Source organism: Balaenoptera physalus, assembly GCF_965194825.1.
Source record: "Balaenoptera physalus genome assembly, chromosome: 4".
Classification (NCBI taxonomy): domain Eukaryota; kingdom Metazoa; phylum Chordata; class Mammalia; order Artiodactyla; family Balaenopteridae; genus Balaenoptera; species Balaenoptera physalus.
In genome coordinates, this window is record NC_138891.1 from 8,478,656 (window position 1) to 8,495,518 (window position 16,863).

A 16,863-nucleotide genomic window follows, 5' to 3' on the forward strand; every position below is an offset into this window, starting at 1 on the left:
GGCTTTTTAAAAGCTGGTACCAAATGGTCCAGCCATCTCACTCCTAGATATTCACCCAAGAGAAATGAAAGCATTATTCACATAAAGACTTGTGAACAAATGTTCATAGCTGTTTTATTCATAATTGTCCTAAGCTTAAACAACCTAAATGGCTGTCAATTGGTGAATGGACAAAAAAAATCGTGGCACATCCGTACTATGGAATACTACTCAGAAATAAGAAGGAATGAATTACTGATATATACTACAGGGTGGATGAATTGCAAAAACATTATACTGAATGAAAAAAGCCCGACACAAAAGAGTATATACCGTTTGGTTCCATTTATATGTAATTCTACAATAGGAAAAATCAATATACAGTGACAGAAAACAGATTAGTGGTTACCTGAGGCAGTGGGTTGGGGGGGATTGAGTATAATGGGGTATGAGGGGTGAGGGAGATGTTCTATCAACTGTGCTTTCTAGGTAAATAAATTTGTCAAAACTTATTGAAATTGATCTACTTCAAATGGGTGATTTTTAACATAAGTAAATTATATCTTATTACTATTGACTAAAAAGAAAATGGACAACCACTTTTATTTACTGTCTTCTACCTACCTTAGGGTTTTCTTCCTTTCTTTCCTTCCTCCTTTTTCTTTCTTTCTTTCTTTCTCTCTCTTTCTTTCTTTCTTTCTTTCTTTCTTTCTTTCTTTCTTTCTTTCTTTCTTTCTTTCTTTCTTTCTTCCTTTCTTTCTTTCTTTCTTTCTTTCTTTCTTCCTTCTCTCCTTCCTTCCTTCCTTTCTTCCTCTTCTCTATCTCTCTTTTCTTTTCTATTTTTTTCAACTCAAACCCCCCTCAAACTGCAGGTGGTTCCACTCATCTTGCAATAATAAAGAAAGCAATACCCTCTGGTCAACAACCTGGAATATGAAAAGGATCTGACAGCTGGCTGCAACTATTTGGAGTCAGGTATGATGAAAACATATGCAGTCAACTGGTTGAAAGCATGAATCAGATCTGTTCATGTATTTCTAAAACAAGCTCAAGTTCAGTTAAAAAATGGTGGAGAGATTCCCAGCAGTGATACTGCTGGCAGAAGGAAAAGCTCTTAATGTCCAAAGACTGCAGGGGAAGAGGAATGTTTTGGAGGCAAAAGTAGTTATTGCCTACAGCAACGATGCTGATTGAACCATCCTAATAGAAAAACTAAGAAAGATAGCACTTTCTCTTAATATCAGATTTGGCCTCACCACCAGGATGAAAGGGAACGAGAGGGAGAATTTCTCTTCTGGGACACTAAGGCCATAAGTATAACTTTTTAGCTCTTGCTTTATATGGTTCCAATGTTTGAAATCTAATTTCTATCTTAACATGAATTTTATTTAGATCAATGAGGAATTATTCCTTGAGAGAAGAAAACCTCTGCTTGGTTCATTAGGATAATAGTCCTCCTTTATTTTTTTTTTAACCATAGATATCAGGACTCTTCCAAAGGACAACACATGGAACAGCTAAAACTGCAATCAAAGAAATTTTTTGACATCACTGAAAACAGAAATTTAACTAATGTAAACTTTTTCCATTTCTCAACAAATTTTATTTGAAGGAACAATCTAAACCCCATTTCTCCATCTAAAGTTCAGTAGCAGAGAGGAACGAGTAAGATTGTATCAGCACATCCAGGTGAGTGCACAAATCAATTTGGCCTTGACAGACAGGACCGGTTATGAATGTGGGTCATGATGATAAGGTCAGGAGTGTTCTTTTCTAGTTCAGTGGACAAAGCCACATAGTGGTTGAATGGTTTGGCTAAACCTCCCAAGGGAGTAGGTACAAGGGATACATACAAGTGTGTGTGTGATTGTTTCCTGCTCCCACAGGCTAATGACTACTTCTTGAAGCAACAGTCACTGAAATGTGACTGGAAATGTCCATTTATTTATGGTAGCTACACCCCGCTAAGAAGAGCCAAAAGATCGATAATCAAAGAATGACCTAAAAAGGACAGAATGACACTAGCAGATGACATTAGCAGAATGATACTATTTCCTAGACAGAGAAAAATTTCGTTTCTGTGCAAAAATTATTTTTTAATTATAAAAACATATTGACAAAAGAAGTGATTTTGAAAGATAAAAGCCTAATGTTATCACCTTAATAGGATTGTTTTCAATTTTGTGCATTTTCTTACTATTGCTCCATAAGAATGAAGATGTCTTTCCTTTATTAAAGTCTTAGCTTACTTATAATTTTGTTTTATGATTTTGTCATTTAGCAATAATTTTCATGAAGTCTAGAAATATTATTTTTAAAGGATTTTCTTAGCTGGAAACAGGCATATGGATCATTTAATCTAGGCTTTCCTAATGTGCTTTATCTGGATTTTAATAGGTGGTAACCTGAAAAAGGATCCCATGATTAAATAAGTTGGCTGACTTCTGATATTGGCCACATAGACTTGAGAAATGGCTGTTGATATGACATATTTTTAAACCTGTTTGGATTATAGGCCCCTTTTGAAAAGCAGCAACTCTTAGGAATTGTGTTTCCCATAATTTGTTCTTTACAAAACATTATTTAAATCAATTTCTCTATCAGGAAACTGAGGCCCAGAGACGTTAATTAAGACTCAACATTATGCAGTTAATTTGTGACAGAATCCAGACCAGAATTTATAGATAAGTTTCCAGAAATAAAACTTCAACCAAAATCTCCTTGACTATTTTGACTGAAATATTCCCACACTGCCACCAAAGATTCTCAGTTATTGACAATTCCACAAATATATTCTCTATCACAATGTCCTCCTGTTGGGTCATTGGTATAAACGGAAGCCCTCCTTTTCACCTTAGAACAAAACGAGGTGTTGAAGCCTGGAGGGTAGATATTGAAGTAGTGTCCCAGGGCCCTAGAACCTAGTGATGGATTAAGCAAATCTATGCCTAAATATATACAGAACCGAGCAAATTGTTCATAAGTCCCGCAAGTTGGGAAACAAAAGAATGTCGTTGAGAAATTACACCAGGAAATTTTTGAGCAAAAAGTTTCTTTTCTTTTGCTGTTATTTCTAAATGTCCTAAAATAAAACTATTAAAAATTTCTGCACTAGACCATAGTTCACAAGGAAAGGAACTGTCTTAGTGAAAGAACAGGTTTTTCTTAGCCCTGTAATGCTTTAATTTTGATTCTGAAATTCTACACAATACTCGGTCTGCTTGCCAGAATTGATTGATGAAATCCCACTATATTATGAAAGAATGTATTCTTGGCATCACATAGACTTCTTTATTAAACATTCTATTCACTCACATACTAAAGTTATTTGAAGGCTACTCTATTAGTAATAGCTTAGTTCAAAGCACTGCTCCCTAAATCATATGGTTAAGGTTATTTCTGCTTGTTAAAAAAAAAAAAAAGCATCCCCGCCCCCATTCTCAGGGTGGCAGCTGACATTCCGAAGGTAAATCTGTATTTCTTTTCACTAAAACTGGATCCCTTTGTAACGCTAATATAACCAAGACCTCCTCGGTTTGTAGAGGCCAATGAAATTTCAAGAACCCAAAGTTCTTGTTCTTGCCCTGTCTGCCCAGACTGGAACGTTCTTCCACTTTCAAAATCTCCTCTGAGTATCTCTGAGGGTCCCCAAAGGGCTGATCTTTACCTGGCAGGTACTGGTACAGCAGTGATTTACAGCAGGCTTCTGGTCTAATTGGCTGCTGTCAAGTAAAGTATTTTGCATTGATACCCATGTATGTGCTGACAAACTAGGCAGTGTGCTCTGGAAAACTGTGTCTCAAATACCCACTCCCAAATGTCACTCCTGCCAAGGTGTGACTTTTTCACACCTTGAAAAAGTCTGTCTTCTACATTCCCAGAGCTACTGGTCTTTGATGTGTCATAGCATACTGCAAAAGAAGGGAGAACGGCTCTTGCCATTGCCATGGAGAACTCCATGCCACGCTGTCACCTACACCCGAAGCAGACTTGCTTCTTCCCAGAGCTTCACCAAGTCCCTCATGAAAGTACATGAAGATCTGATTGTAGCTCTCAGACACTTCACCTGACCAACCCACTCCCAGCCCCGAGAGCAGGGTAAGTCTTAAATGCGTCATCACCTCTTCCAGAGCACCATCTCCTCTCTGCATTTTCTGGACTCCATCATCATCTAAATTCTTCCCTTCTCAACTAGTCACAAAGTGAAGATGCCCGTGAATTTCAGTGGCTGCCACCTGAGACTCATGGTGCCTTGGGAGTGAGTGTTGTTCTCACCAGTTGCCACCTGGATCCCAAGTCAAATCAGAAAAATACCCCTTTACAGTTATTAAAAAGCATCAGCCCTTGGGGGGATAAACGGGCACATTGGTGTATATATAAAAAGACTTGCATAAGTAACAAGGGAGAGTGTGGAGGGGTGGGAAGGCTGTGATGAAGCCATCTGGAGCATTTACATTGAAATAGCTGTTTCTTGGATATTTAATGAAAGCATTGCCTGTTGACAACATAGACTGTTCTATCTGTACTGAGAAATGACTTCCTTCTTAACTCCACATAGAAAAAAAAAATGCAGCGGTATCTTTTAATTTTATTTTAAATGGCAGTAATTTAAGTCACAGAATAATTCCTTCAGACTTAGGGCTGCCACGAAAAATCTGACCTTTGATATTTCCAGTTTTAAAACAATGGATTCTATAAAAGAATGAAAACACTGAGTGCTGACAGCCATGGTCAGGTGAAAACTTGAATGACGTTGGTCAAATTCTATTCCAAAAAGCTCCTTTAAACAATCAGATATGATTCAGCCTTTCAAATAAGTTATGAAGTTTCAATCAGTGGAGCTGGAATATTTCCAAGATTAAAAAATGGTAATCATCTAAAACTGATTTCACATATTAAATCAATGTATCCACATAACTATGACATCTAATGTGACTTTTGCTCTGATTTTTTGAAGTTACCATGCTAAAAGAAATACACAAAAAGTTAAAACACAGCCATGTAATATAGTAAATAATTTTAATTTTTACTGGAAATTTTCTTCAGTATAAGCATATATTGTGATTGCAGCTCTAAAACATACTGTTTTATAAGTAACAATAATGGTCAGTTTCTCTGGTTTGATTTGGACACCAACTCCAGTAGCCTTTATGAAGAGGACAAGGGCTTGACAGTGTGGGTTAAGAGCAAGTGAGGGTGCAGGAAATATCTCAGAGGTTCAATCCACAAGACATGGTGGTTGGTTGGACGTGGGTAACCATGAAGAGAGCTAGGTTACCATAATTTCCATGCATTGGAAGCAAGGTGGGTTGTACTGCCATTTATCAAGGTAGGCAACCTGGGGTGTAGTGGGTGTGAAATGACTTCACATCCATTTGTTTATAGAAAAATGAACTTGTAAAGTTTTTTTTTCACCACCAAAAAACAAAAGTACATATATTATAAGCCCAGATGTAGTAGAGAGACTGATGCTAAATCTTCTGCATTACGGGTATTCCCTTCAATGGCTCCATTTCGCCTAGATCCCAGATCAATCCAGTGTTCTATTGTGGTCCCCGCTCTCATTCAGTGTGGAATAGTTGTTATCTAATGATTTTATGTTTGATCCCATACTGCTCATCTGAATTTCTTTCCGACCAGGTTTCTTATCTGATTTCTGGTTCCGGTCAATGTGAGGGAGAGTGCTATCATCGTATCAATGACTGCTCTGGCTTCCAGAAGCATTGTTTAGATTCACCTGAAAGTCTGATTTCTTCCATCCTTCTTTTTCCAGTGGCTTCCGCAGTTCCTTTTATCCCCAGATTGTCTGTAATACAAGCTCTGCGGCTCAAACTTCCTTTTCTGAGCGGTTCCCTGATTGTAAAGTTGTTTTGATATAAAACAACTTTCATGGCACCTGTGATTGCCCAGCAGCACTCAGGAGCTTAGCTGCTGGGGGCCGCTGCTGGGGGCTTGGGGATAAGAACATATGAAGAAGCAAGTGTGGGAGGGGACCGTTAACCTGTAAACACCCAGAGATTGTGAGAACTCTCCAGGGTGTTCGGTCTGCGCAAGGTGACTCTTGGCTGATCTAAATAGCTCTCCAGAGACCTTGGGGCATTAGCTCCTGCGTGGACAAGTGGTGCGAACCATGAAGTGGCTGGAAGAAAAGCTCATCTTGCCCGCCACCACTGGAGCCTTCTTCCCTAGCAACGTGCTTTAGCAACAGGGACTTTAAGTTTCACCCGCAGCTGGACGTCAGCTTCTGATTGGCTAAACTGACTCTCCGGAGAACCAACTCAAGGAAAGTTTCACCTCAGTTAAATTTGGGCTTTATTCCTGTCCTCTCCCCTTTGCCTGGAGCAATCGTGTAATTAATCTATCATTGGTCTGGAGTGTGTTACTTCTTTATTGGTTTATTAAGTAAGAGACATTATTCTGTATGCTACTGGCTTGTGGAATTCTTACAATTCTCGCAGTCAACCTGTGTTAACTAAAATATTGGCAAAGACAGTCTCAGTCTCTGAGCATAATTTTCCCCAAAACAAAACACAACCCAAAAGAAGGAGATCATGAGGGAGGAAGCTGAGGAATGTGGTTCTGGACATCATGAAGTTAAGATGTCGTAGGTCCAGTTGGCAGTGATATACGTGCATCTGGACTACAGGAGAAGTCAGACAGTTGATAGAGATTTGTGGGGTCCATCGGCAGAATTAAGAGTTGAAATATTGAGCAAGGATATGAGGGTATATTGATAAAGAAAAGAAGAGGTCTAACAGAAGAGCCTAGAAGAAGTCAGAGCTTTCAGAATCAGGGAGAGAAAGCAAAGCCTGAGAGAAGGAAGAATGTTTCAGAAGCAGGGGAAAAACTAGGAGAACCTGGTGTGATAGAAGATGACAGAGAGAATTTCAAGAACAAAGAAAGAGTGGGTATTGGTGTTTTGACCCTTAAGCGTCTGGTTCCCCTGTGCCTTTCCCTTCGTGGTGAGTGGTGTGGGTCAGAGGAATTGTCTGTTTTCTATGAGGAGCCCAAAGGGGCCAGGTGCACCCTCCTCTTCTCCTGGGCAGACAGATTTAGCTGGGCCAGTGGGGACAATCTCTTCCATGACTTACAATTTTTTTTAAATTTATGTTATTGAAGTACAGTTGATTTACAACGTTGTGTTGGTTGGTTTCTGGTGTACAGCAAGGTGATTCCGTTTTTCATATTCTTTTCCACTATGGTTTATCACAGGATATTGAATATAGTTCCCTGTGCTCTACAGTAGGACCTTGTTATTCATTCATTCTATATATACTAGTTTGCATCTACTAACCCCAAACTCACAGTTCATCTCTCCCCCATCCACCCTCCCCCTTGGCAACCACAAGTCTGTTCTCTATGTCTGTGAGTTTGTTTCTGTTTCATAGATATGTTCATTTGTACCATATTTTACTTTCCACATATAAATGATATCATATATTTGTCTTTCTCTTTCTGACTTACTTCACTTAGTATGACAATCTCTAGGTCCATCCATGTCACTGCAAATGGCATCATTTTGTTCTTTTTTTATGGCTGAGTAGTATTCCATTGTATATATGTACCACATTTTGTTTATCTGTTCATCTGTCAATGGACATTTAGGCTGCTTCCATATCTTGTCTATTGTAAGCAGTTCTGCTATGAACATAGGGGTGCATGTATCTTTTCGAATTAAAGTTTTTTCTGGATATATGCCCAGGAGTGGGAATGCTGGATCATATGGCAACTTTATTTTTTGAGGAAACTCTATACTGTTTTCTACAGTCCTATACCAATTTACATTCCCACCAACAGTGTAGGAGGGTTCCCTTTTCTCCACACCCTCTCCAGGATTTATTATATGAAGACTTTGATGATAGCCATTCTGACTGCCTCTGACTGAGGTGTTACCTCATTGTAGTTTTGATTTGCATTTCTCTAATAATTAGCAATGTTGGGAATATTTTCACATGTCTTCTTTGGAGAAATACATGACTTACGACTTTTAATGTGAACAACAAGAATGCAGGGAGCAGTCAGAGTTAACACATCATGATGGTGGTGTGGACAAGACTGGACCTGGTGTGTGAACATAGTGGTTGTTCTTTTACCCAGTTCTCTTGTCCCTCCTGACTGTCCAATTTCCTATTCATTTTTCCAGTAAATTCACTTTTACTTAAGATAAATAGCTAATGTAGAGTTAAAATGGGTTATGCCTAAGAAGATAATCTAAAATAGTTTCATTGTATAGATTCAGGTTCAGTAACATTAAAATCACCCAAGTTCACAGAGTTAATTATGGCATAAATGGAATTCATGTCTCTTAACTTCCAGGCTAAGACACTGTTTTTTGTTTTGTTTTATTGTGGTAAAATACACATCACATAAAATTCACGATCTTAACCAATTTTAAGTGTACAGTTCAGTAGTGCTAAGTACATTCACATTGTTGTGAACCAATCACCAGGACCCTTTTCATCTTAGGCTAAGTTGCTTTCCAACGTACCCCTGGTGGTACATGACCACCCCAAATCAATCTACCTTCCCAGCCTCCCTTGCAGCTAGATCTAGCCAATGGGTGTGAGAAGGTGCGGCTTGTGCAGCCTCCAGGTTGTGGTCTTGAGAGGAAAGAACATGTCCTTTTTTTTCCTCTTTTCCACTTGAAATTAATGTGGACCATAAGCCATTCTCATGAAGCCAATACCTAGGGATGAAGGTTGAGCAAACACGAAGAACACCACGGACGACTTCATGAAGCAGAGCTGCTATGAGAGCTCCAACTATTATACATAAAAAAAAATTCCAAGAGTATTTAAGCTACTTTTTTGGGGGGAGAGGTGTTTCTCTTAGAGAAGCTGAACCAATTGTACTTTATACAACCAGACTGACTTGTATTTCCCTTCCTCTTCTCAAACACCACATGAAAAAATACAAGGGATTTGCCTTCTTTCCTACTGAAATGTTGAGTAGGCGGAGATTCACATTTATTATCCTTGGACCCAAAATCCAAGAAGAATGACCTTTAGTTTATCCTGTTAGCAAGGTCAAGTTGATGGAGGCACACATGCATATAATGCTGCAGTTCAGTGGTTAGGGGGAAGCTTGGAGGACATTGATTTGTGGCAATGTGTTTGAAGTGGGACCTTTGTACAAAAACAGCTTACCAAATAAATTAAGGGAAAAAAATAACCATCTTTTTTATTCAGATGTATTTCTGGAAAATAAGTGTGTGCAGGTGGGGCGGGGGATGAGCAACAAGAATACTGCACAAACATTTTAACGTATTCTTACACGTGTGAAAACTAGGAATATTCACTCAGGAGCTGACGGTTCCACCAGGTGGTAAAATGCTGGATAAAGAATTCAGGAAAGAATGTTTAAGGTTTATATTTAGCAAACGATGGAGAGCACTATAAACGTATTCGTTCTAATTCACAAAAGTCTATAATTCTTATGAAACACGCATTTTATATAAAGATGAATTATAATGCTGTACATTTTCTTCTAGAGGCATCTTGGATAGATAAATCAATCATGTACTACTTGGAAAACAAAGCTGCTTAATTTTTCCCCCAGTGACAGTGTATTCAATATAGATGCTCAGTACATTAAAATCACATGTCTATGAATCAGACTTAGGTCCAAATCCTGACTTAACCATTTGCTAGTGCATGATTTGAAAAAAATTACCTAAATTTTCCGAGTCTCAGTTTCCTCACCTGAAATTGCAGGTAATCATATTGGTACTAGAGGGTTGATACGATGGTTAGGGAATATAATTATGTCAAATGCTGAGCATGTTAACAAGTGCTCCGTGAATTGTGCTTTTTGTTATTATTATCGCTATTTCTAAATGATAATTTCATTACAATAAAGCTTAATTGCTGTGAGTCCCCTCTCCCATGTTTCCTCTTCTTGGATTTTCTTGACCCTGGTGATTTCATATGTTTTTCAATATGAATATTGCATTTTAAATTAGAAAAATCTCAATTAAAAATGTGAAGGGAATTTCTACTTGAATTCAAATCAGGTTGAATATTTTCTTAAAAGAGGAGAGACAGAGAGAGAGAGAATCCGATTCATATAGAAAAATGCAGAAACCAAAGGAATAAAAAGAAATTATAAATAACAGAAAGCAAAAAAGTAAGATCCTTAGTACTTTGTCAGTGCCCAATAAATATTAGGTATCACTAGTGTGAAGTATTATTATTGAAAAACTGTGCATCAACATAAATAGAGATAAGTTTTTGGAAATGCAAGGAATAATATACAAAACATTATTTTACCAAACAACTTAACCCATTCAGCCTTAAACGGACAATGCAAGTAAAAAGTAAATAATGATGTATGGGATCCATGCAAAACAATTTCTATAACTGAATAGAGTTAATGTTATATATGCATTAATCTTTAGACCTTTCAGAAAATACAATTGCTTTAGGCAACTATAGAACGTGTATAAAATATATGAATCAGAGGATCTTTACTACTTCTAAAATGCCAAACTTATACAGGCTCTGAATTTCAATGCAGGGAAAATAGAAATTAGTTGAAGTTAAAAATTTAAAGCCCCACCTACTCAAAAAATTTAAAAACAACTTTTGTGCTAAAGAGGAAAAAAAAAGTACAGTTTCAAAAATACTTAGAAAATAGTGGTGACAACACTGTGTATTTGTAACTGTGCACTGTGGTCAAAGGTATACTCAGAGGAAAATTCATATATTTTCATTTTTAAATAAAAAGGAATTTAGAAAGACAAACAGCTGTTTAATGCAGGGGCGAGGGAAGTTCGCTGAGACCCTAAATATCTTTAATCAGATAACATTCACTTTAATCAGATAATGTGTATCCTGTATCTGTCATTTTACGACTAGAAAATCATATTGGTTTCCAATGAGACTTACTTTGAAATTGTTGTATATGCTCATCATGGGTTGGCTGCAGGTCTGTGCCCTGACTCCCATTTCCAGGATGGTGAAGCAGACCTTAAGGAGAGGGATCACGGCACAGGAAAAAGAGAGCATGGCAGAAGCCATGCAATGGTTCTTAACAGTTCTGTAAAGTGGTGGCCCGTGGATCTTCTGCTCATGTATCATGACAGAAACTGACTTCAATAGAGCATGAATGAGTAATTCAACCACGGGAAAGGACAGCAAATATTTTGAACAATAATACAATCTTACCACGGTCTTCCATCTTGGTCACAAATATTTTCTTCCTTCCCTTGTGCATGCAAAATACACTCAGTCGCTCCCTAAAGGAGACAACATGGAAGTCTCCTCCAATCAAAGTATCAGACTCAAAACTCCAGCATTCTTGTGCTAGTCTCTACCCCCATTCTGCATGTGGCTTCTTTTGATCTGGAGATTAGGAACGAAAAAGGAATCAGTGACAGGATAACCTTACTAAGCACAGCCTTTTGGAAAAGGAGTGAGTGGGAAGTCCACGGTAGTCACTGATCCATCCATAACAATGGTGAAAGCCCACTAGACATGCTAGCCAGGACCCTGACCCATGGCACTAGAAAGTGTTCCTTGAGCAAGTCCTGGTTCTGCCCCTGCAGTAGATGCCCAGTCCAATATTCTCCACGGTTCTTGGTTCTAACTCTGGGAGGTCCTTTCCTTTCCATCTTCCCCATTGGCCACATGTACATACCTTGGGGAACTGGTTCTCCTTGGGGGCTGAGAAGCTCTCTTGACCTGCTTCCTGGCTATAGAAACACGAGGAGCTGAGTGCAATCTTCCTGAGGTTGGGGTGGAGGGAACAGAACATATTTTGTACAATAATACAATGTACCACATATGCTTTACATGTGTTGAAAGCTTCCATGGAAAACCAGTTCCACTGGCTTGGGGCCTTACTTGGATTCCCTTTAGAACATGTATTTCAGGTTCTAAGTTTTTGGCTTTTTAGTGAGCTTACAACTTGCCTTAGAAAGAAGCTCTTTGGGTTAATCAGCTTACCCTCCGGAACGCCCACATAGTTACGCTGAATTGGTGTTATTAGATCTCAGTTGAGTCAGGAGCTCCTAGGAATTTATTTCCCAATTCTGCACCTGTCCATCAAGTCAGAGGACACTGAAATGTATCAAGATATGATGCTCTTCTTGCCTTTTGCTGCAACAGCCTTGGAATAGTCTACCTGCAATGAAAAAGGGGCTCCCATTGAGGCACTGCAGTCTTTTCCTTAACTTAGTCCTAAAACTATCCCTCAAAATTAGGAAATATGAGTGACGGTTTTAGAATGAAAAAAAGAATTTCCTTCACATTACATTTTTTTCTTTAAGGTCGTTGTGAGTTGCTTCATGGTTTCATGTTTCAATTTGATTCAAAATTTACCTTTTGTTTTCAAAATAGAAATACAGTTGACCAATTAAAACAAGGGGAGTTTGCAGAGATCTACGTTTACACGGATTTTTTTCGGTAGATACATACTACAGTACTACACGATCTTGTTGGTTGAATCCACAGATGCAGAACCCAGGATGTGAAGGGCCCACTGTAAGTTGTACTTGTTTTTACCATTGCTCAGAGAGCCGGCACCCCCAACCCCCAGGTTGTTCAAGACTCAACTGCATATTTATTATCTTTTCTGATTATAAAAGTATAGCTGCTCATTTAAAAAAAAATTAACAGTATGAAATTGACAAGCCCTGACCTGGTCACCTCACCTGCTGGGAAGTAGGGATTTCCATCTGGACACCTCACATATAGAGCAGAGACAGGTGGATGCCATAATCCAAAGATGGGCCCCATGCTTGCAGCCAGCCGGTGCTTATTTAACCAAGTCCAGTTCATCACCAGCTAATCGACAACACTCAGAGATGCTGCTTTCTTAATATGAGACACAGGTATGTGCAATGTTCTGGCTTTAGAAGACCTTCCACATTTTCTCTAGCATGGCTTCTGTTCCCCAGAGCCTAGACTCTGTAACTGGATTTCACCTTCGGCAGTAAAATTTCTACACTGTGCACTCAATCTCTGAACTCTTAATTTTTTATTTTCTTCAACAAAAATGTTTTTGTGATCTGCTTGATAATTTTAACGTCTGCTTCCTATCATTACCAGTATATGATTTTTCCTATTTTTCTTTTTTCATTATTTTATATGTTCTTTTTAAAATTTGAATCTGAAGGAGTATTATCCTTTTGTGAAATATGTTCCAAGCTTCTCTCCAAGTTGTTGATTTGTTTATTGTGTTATTTTGTCATATAAAAATTAAACTTTAAAAAGTCAAAACTTCTAATTCTTTCTTTTATTATTTATGATTTTGGTGTCCCAAATCATACTATATTTTCCTTACTTTTTGTCCCTTTTTCTTTTTTTATCAACTTGAGGGAAAAAGTTTAAAACTTGCACTTAATACATCTGTAATTCCATTTTATTTATAAGAATGTCCACTTCAGGGCTTCCCTGGTGGCGCAGTGGTTGAGAATCTGCCTGCTAATTCAGGGGACACGGGTTCGAGCCCTGGTCTGGGAAGATCCCACATGCCACGGAGCAGCTGGGCCCGTGAGCCACAACTACTGAGCCTGCGCGTCTGGAGCCTGTGCCCCACAACGGGAAGGGCCGCGATAGTGAGAGGCCTGCGCACCGCGATGAAGAGTGGTCCCCGCACCGCGATGAAGAGTGGCCCCCGCTTGCCGCAACTAGAGAAAGCCCTCGCACGAACCGAAGACCCAACACAGCCAAAAATAAATAAATAAGTAAATAAAGTAGCTATAAAATTAAAAAAAAAAAAAAAAAAGAATGTCCACTTCATATGTGTAGCTGTAATTTTATTTGGTACAGGAAGGTTTATGATTTTTATACTTTCTCTGTCAAATATAACTTTTTTTTAATATAAAATGACCTTTCAGGACAAGCAACTCCTTTATCTGTTTCAATGAATTCTACTTTGTCTAATATTGGCCCCTCAACATTGTTTCCTTTGACTAGCATTCATTAAATTTATTTTTACCTGTACTTTCACGCTTAATGGCACACTTTGTGTCAGTTTTTGATGTGTATCATTGTCGGTATATAGCTGGATTTCGTTTTTGACCCAGTAAAAAATCTTGGCTTTTCATGTGGAGATTTAATTTATTTATAATTTTTGTTACTACTTAAATATTGACTTTTAAATCTATCACCTTATTTTGTGGAATCTATTTTATGCTTTCTCATTTTTCCACTCTTTTCTTACTTTTGTTATATAAGTTATGGTTTCATATTTCATCATTTCCCAGGTATGTAAAGATAGGTTCTGATTTTAATTATATCATTGGTTATATTTAATAGTTTCAAAATAACTATTTAATCTATTTTTCTCTAATCTTCAAAAATCTTAGTGAAACAACAAATTTTGAGTTTTTCCCCACCACTTCTTAAGTAAAAGAGTTCAGTACACCTCCTGCCCTATACCTCACTTCTCAATCTTTCTTAATATAATCTGGGGTTTTAGATGCCCATTATTATAGTTACTTTGTTTTCAGTTACTATATATCTTCAATTTTGAAAACAATTCTTGACAATTATAATTATTTAATAGCTAGTTTTTAATAATATCATAGTACTTTATATTTATTGATACAGTTATTGGCAGTGCTTACTATATCTTGTATCCGTTACCCTCTTTCCTTGAGCTTTTTGTTTCTTCACTAAGTGATTTGGAAAATATCATTATTTTTTTCCAAGAAGGACATGTGGTTGGTATATTTTAAGAACTCTTGGATCTCTGAGACTGTCTTGGCTCTGGATAAAATCATCAAGTCAGAATGTTTTCTCCAAATTCAGTAGATATTCCTTTACTAATATCTTCCATTTAGTGTTGTAGAAGAGAAGTCTAAGGCTGTTTTTATTTTTGTTCTCAAGTAATTTTTAGGTAGAGTACCTGTTTATTACCAGCACATAACTATTTTTCATATATTATATATATATATAAAATGATATATGATGATTTTTTTGTTAGCATGTAATAAATTCCTAATTCAAAAATGGCACCAGGGTGTGTTAGCTATCTATTTCTGTGTAAAAAATTACCCCCAAATTTAGAAGCTTAAAACAACAAACATTTGTTATCAGTTCTGTGGGCCAGAATCCAGTAGAGGCTTAGCTGGGTAACTTTGACTCAGTGTCACTGGTGAAGTTGCAGCCTAGCTGTCATCTAGGGTTGTAGGCAGCTGAAGGCTTGCCTGAGGCAGGAGGATTTGCTTCTAAGATAGCTCCCTCATGGCTGCTGGCTGTTGACTGGAAGCCGTAGTTCCTTTCTGGGTGTCATCAGGATGCCTCAGTTCCTTACCATGGGAACCTCCATGCAGGGCATCTGACTTCCCCCAAAACAAGTGACGGGGGGGTGGGGGTGGGGGCAGGTTGGGAGAGAGAGAGAAAACAAGAAACTGTGGTGCCTTTTATATCCTAGTCTCTAAGTCAGACACTCCCATTTCCACCTTATTTTATTTATTTTTTAGAAGCACGCCACTAAATCTGGTCCACACTGAAGGGAAAGGGAAGTAAGATCCACCTCTTGAAGGGAGGATTATAAGAGAACTTGAAGACATTTAAAAAAAAAATTACCACACAGAATAAGCCAGTTGTGGATACGGTTTCAGTGATTTTTTTCCCCCTCGCAAATTATTAGCCTATGATGTCTGATTTTTATTTAGTCTGTAATTTTCTTTTTCACTAATATCTTTGACATTTTCTTCCATTGTATTTCTTTAGCTTTTCTTCATGAATTCTAATTATTCTACAGTATTTCTTTCAGCTTTCTATTCTGTATAGTTATATCTCTTTTGTAACTTTCACATCTGTGTTTTTTTTCCTTTGCACTCTGGTAAAGGATTCCAAGTTTGTACTTGACATCAATTCTGCTCCTTTTGACCTCCAACAGCATTTTAAATCATGCTGTTGTTACCAACCAGGGTTCTTGGCCTCCTTAATCAATAGAAATTGATCAGAGACCAGACAAGAAATTCAGGCAAGGCTTTACTGGGACCCCTGCTGAAGCAGGAGGGTGTGGAGAAAAGGGAACCCTCTTGCACTGTTGATGGGAATGTAAATTGATACAGCCACTATGGAGAACAGTATGGAGGTTCCTTAAAAAACTAAAAATAGAACTACCATACGACCCAGCAATCCCACTACTGGGCATATACCCTGAGAAAACCATAATTCAAAAAGAGTCATGTACCACAATGTTCATTGCAGCTCTATTTACAATAGCCAGGACATGGAAGCAACCTAAGTGTCCATCAACAGATGAATGGATAAAGAAGATGTGGCATATATATACAATGGAATATTACACAGCCATAAGAAGAAACGAAAGTGAGTTATTTGTAGTGAGGTGGATGGACTTAGAGACTGTCATACAGAGTGAAGTCAGAGAGAGAAAAACAAATACCTTATGCTAACACATATATATGGAATCTTAAAAAAAAAAGGGTTCTGACAAACCTAGAAGCAAGACAGGAATAAAGATACAGACGTAGAGAATGGAGTTGAGGACACGGGGAGGGGAAAGGGTAAGCTGGGACGAAGTGAGAGAGTGGCATGGACATATATACACTACCAAATGTCAAATAGATAGCTAGTGGGAAACAGCCACATAGCACAGGGAGATCAGCTCGGTGCTGTGTGACCACCTAGAGGGGTGGGATATGGAGGGTGGGAGGGAGACGCAAGTGGGAGGGGATATGGGGATATATGTATACATATAGCTGATTCACTTTGTTATAAAGCAGAAACTAACACACCATTGAAAAGCAATTATAATCCAATAAAGATGTTAAAAAAAAAAAGAGAACAAACAACAGGTTCCCATCTTGCTTGCTCCCTGAGGAGGGGCGAGCTGGTTCCTTATATGGGGTGAGGGTAGGGGCGGGTCCAGGGGTCGGGCCAGAGGGGTGGCTGAGGTGGTCTG